We start from the raw sequence: 4,695 nt of genomic DNA, 5'->3' as shown, positions 1-4,695 counted from the left end.
TTCCTTTTTCTGCGTTTGATGCACAGGGGAGTGGGCAAAGTTCACATGTATGAAATTTACGGAGAGGAAGTTGGGAATGCTGGTGGTCATCTGACTGAACTGTTGTTGGAATTCTGTGTAACCAAAGGGATGAATGGGGGGGGCTGGGCTATTGACAGTGTGAATAAGTAGAGGGCTGGCTCTTCTAAGTACAGGTAGGATATGGTCTGCTGTGTTCACTCAGATGATGGAAACCAGCTAAGGAGTCACATCTAGGAATGTCTGGAGCTGCTCACTGAGTCTTTAGCACAAGAATTGATCTTGTTCAAACCACTGAAATATATATCTACTAAAAGAAGGTGAGACAAATCCCTCTACTAATATATATTCAAGGTTGCATCTGGCAAATATGTAACTCTTATTTTTTTTTTCATCCTTCTTTTCTTTACATTTGCAATGTGTATATAGTTTTTTAGCATCTAATGACCCATGTGCAGTTTTTAGTAAAACCTGACTATTGAAGTTCTAAACTCGCTGCTTCAATATAGTTACAGCTATAATTCACATTACCTGCAACTCTGTATAGAAGCTTAATCCCTGGGCTTTCTGTAAGTGAGGTTAATTGGATGTTGATGCCTGAGTTATGGACCTGTAAGCCAAGAGGGGTCAGCTCTGCCTCTGAACTGCTCAGTGTGTCTCTGTTTCTGCTGACATACAAGTTGGCCCCAAATTTGATCCCTTTTATGGAACAGACGTTGCATTTGTGCATTGCATGTGGGCGTTTGTTGTCAGCTGGCCTGTCTGATCTGCAGGTGGTCTGAGTGCGCTTTAAATTTCATCTTTGAATGGCTGTGAATTTCTGTATCCTGGGAATTCTTTCTTGCATGATTCTTGCCATTGCCTCTGCCTAACATTGCTGCACAAAATATGTTCCTATAGATCTAAATCTCTATACATATGTCTTTGTGCTGTCTCTTGCAAGATTAACTTTAGGAATATAGTCCGCATCTGTTTGTGTCACACAAGGCAAACTGCATACATTACTGGATAGGAACTCTTCTTGTCTATGTTGTACAGGTTTTCCAACTACCATGATGGTTCTTTTCTCCTTTCCTGGGAAGTTGTTTCAATGGCTCAGCTAATATAAAAGACAAAAGAGTGTTGTTCAGTCCAGCAGGTGACAGTGTGAGATGTAAATATCTGTGTGCATTGGAATAGTCTGCTCACTGTTTCCAAGAGGTCAGAGCAGGACAAATCCCAGAAACTGGGTAATTATGGCTACTAAAACTTTATTGTTGTGAACTAATCTTACTGCTTGTGGTGGTTTCAAATCAATCTCTCGAACTCCACCTCTTCTCTAGTGTCAAGGCTTGTATAACCCTTGCCAGCCTTTTGAAGTGGAAATGTGCAGACATTACTCCAACATGAGGTCATAATTTTCTGATAAATATTGCCAGGTATCTGATTAAACATGGTAATTGCAGTGTTACAAACAGAAGCAACCTAACTGGATGATGGCACTTATTGACATTCATTTTGTTTTACCCTCTCTAATTATTTAAACCTCCACTGAGCTGTGATTTGAGGTTGGTTCCTCCCAGGCAGTTTATATATTTACTCTTGAGGCCCCATTCATACATATGTTGAGCATCTTTGGTCTTTTTTGGGAGGGCTTTTTTTTTGTGTAGCAAGGATGGAGGCATCTGTTCTGTTTTTTTCTTTTTTCATTCAACCTGTGGGCTGAACAAGAAAAGAAATCTAAGTGTATGGCCAGCTTAAGACCTTTTACAAGGTAATTTAATAGAACAGAGGACTAGGAAGCTCTGCACTATGGCCTGATTGGAGCTATGAGATGTAGGTTTATTCTGACCTGTGCATTGATACTGGCTGCATTACAGTTGTGTGGCACACATGTAATAAGAGCAAATGATAATGCTGACTGCAACACTTTGTAACCAATTACATATCAACTTTTGCAATGACTGCAGTCAGTCCATAGAATTCGGTTTCACTGAATACGGGGGGGAAGAGTCTTCCATCTAGTAGAATATTTGGGAAGAAACCTTTGTTCACACATTGTAACAGTTTACAGACAGAGCTCCTCCTTTTCCATTTCCAGGTTGTAAGAATAGAGACATGCCAGTTTGGACTGCCGTCTACATATATATTCTAGATATTATTATATCTAGCAGCTTAATTATGACAACCAGGCTTTTCCAACCCAACCCAACCCAAAGCAAGCTGAATATCTGCCTTTCTTTCTAGGTTCTATCTGGGTTTGTGTTGGTTTATTGCTTTGTAGCTGGGACCGCTAATTTGTTGAATAAGGAAAACTTTACTCCACACGCTTCCCAGCCAATATGCAAAACAATGTCAACTGTTTTTTCTCAATTGTTTTAAGTTGAACTTTTAAGCATTCTGAATGTAAGTGAAGGCATTCAGAAAATGTAAGCACACATTTGACAAAGCGGCATCTTATTCATACATAGCAGTCCCTGCTTTTTTTTGGCCTTAAAATAGAATTAGTTTTTACAGCTGCTGAGCTGTTTTGTACATGCTGGCTGCCACTGACGGGGACAGCACATTACCACTTCCTTTGAAGAACATGTACAACTGTAAAAGCATTTACTTGTCTGATTGCTTCCTCACTCACAATTTTTCTTGACAGATTGGCCGACCAAGGTTTTGGTTTTTTTTTTCCTACCTTCTCACATTTAAAGGAGGCCACTACCGCCTTGACTAATTTTGTTTTGGATAGGAGTAGGGAGGATGGATGGGTGTAAAATTATACTTACTGCTTAGATCTAGCCAATGATGAAATTATGCTTTTTACCATTCCCACCTGTCTCAGAGCACTTCTTTGAAGTCCAGGGGACCCACATAAATCCTGACAGGTGTGAGCAACAAGGAAATATCAGGGCACTGGATTTTAAATCGGGCAGTGTGCGCTTGCGCACACCGGCCCGTGCGGCTGTTATCATACGGACATGCCACAAACCCGCCGAACATCGTACGATGCTCGGCGGGTTTTCAAACATGTCCGTAAGTTTAAAGTCGTGCGACCTTACAGTAGTAGAGGTCGCACGGCTTCCACACACCTTACGATCATCGTACGATCGCGGGATTTCACGCGATTATCGTACGATAATCGTAAGGTGTGTGGGGACCCTTAGACTGAATGCCCCGCACTTGTAGTTACATGGATAGTTCTGTGTGGTGGCAATTTTTAAGAAACTCTTTTGGAATTGTGCATCCTGACATTTGTAAGGGATAACAGGCAGCAAGCATTTTTCCTTTGCAAAGGTTGCTTGAACAGTGTGTTGGGACACCCATTAGTTTAGAGTGATAGTATAGTTGGCCCAGTTTCCTTGCCTATTCAGCTCTTAGTCATCCATCCAGATGAGTTATGAAATATTAGTCATTAGATTCTTGAAATCTGGTCTTTTGGACATTGTAGATTTTAATAATTAAACATGTTTAAACTATAAGAATTAAAAATATAAATGGCAGAAAGTGATACACTTAGTATATATACTGATTTTTCCAGCTATTAAATCCTAGCAGCCGACTTTGTCGGGTATTTGTTCCATGTCACCTCAGATAATCGCCAAGAGTGACTGTATTGGTCTGTTCATCAGTAATTAGAAATATTAGCGTGGTCAGTTTAGTCTTAAAATAACCAGAAGTACAGTTGGACTAACAGAGTTCTGGTGTCTAACTACTTTCTAGGTGCCCCTCATCCCTGGTTCATTGAAAGATCCCATTTGACTCCTGGCTTTCATTATCTCAAGATTTTGACATGAATTTCGTATAGCTCTGAATATTTATGACACAGTTGAGACTTGTTTAATATTATCTGCCTCTTTTTAGCCCTTCTTCCCTTTGCACTGTAACAGTATTAGCTTCTTTTGCAGTGTGTTAACAACTTATGCATTAAATTCAATTAGCTCGGCTTGTATATTTTACATACCATGGCTGAAATCATAACATTCAATCAAAAATATGCCATTGAGCTACCAAAGTAGCAAATGTTTTTCCAAAGCACCGCTTTCCACTCATCTGGATATGAATTTGAATAAGTTTATTGCATCATGAATGTGTGGTGTAGTCTTTTAAAATGTCCGTTTTAAAACCTTAAGCCTTGACCTGCAAGTGAGCAGCTGTGAAGACAACCCAACCATTATACGTGTATCACAGTGTCTGTACTGTATGCAGATGCTAATATTGCAGTCTGGTTAAACCATCATGTTTCACGTGGATAAGACCCTCTTTGTAACTACTTCTAAGCCAAATAACGTTACACAGTTGAGCTTTACTGCCTTTGCCAAGGTGATGTCTCCACTGTATGATCCCCCAGCAATTTGGAATTTAAAAAGTAATGTTTTCAGGTATATCATTTTTAATTTCTAAAATGCATTGGTCTGTTCAGCACAAAGATCTGATACAAAATCCTAGAGCTGTGTTCTGAAAAAAAAAAAACCTATATAAAATGTGTATAGTGCAAGTTTCTTTACTGTATTCACTGACGTATGTATTTTACGTTTCTATTACACATGCTATAAACTGTTTTGCTCAGGTAGTATTGGTGATTGACACGTGACTGTGTTTGCATCATTATATTACACTAAAATAGTTGTATTCTTGACAACTTGTGTCATGTGACAGTCGTAGCTATCACCGTAGTGTGAACAAGGTAGCAGAAGTGACAGTCCCTTG

The sequence above is a fragment of the Nanorana parkeri genome, unplaced genomic scaffold (assembly GCF_000935625.1).
Source record: "Nanorana parkeri isolate BGI_ZX_2015 unplaced genomic scaffold, ASM93562v1 scaffold91, whole genome shotgun sequence".
Classification (NCBI taxonomy): domain Eukaryota; kingdom Metazoa; phylum Chordata; class Amphibia; order Anura; family Dicroglossidae; genus Nanorana; species Nanorana parkeri.
Note: the sequence above shows the minus strand (reverse complement) of the source record.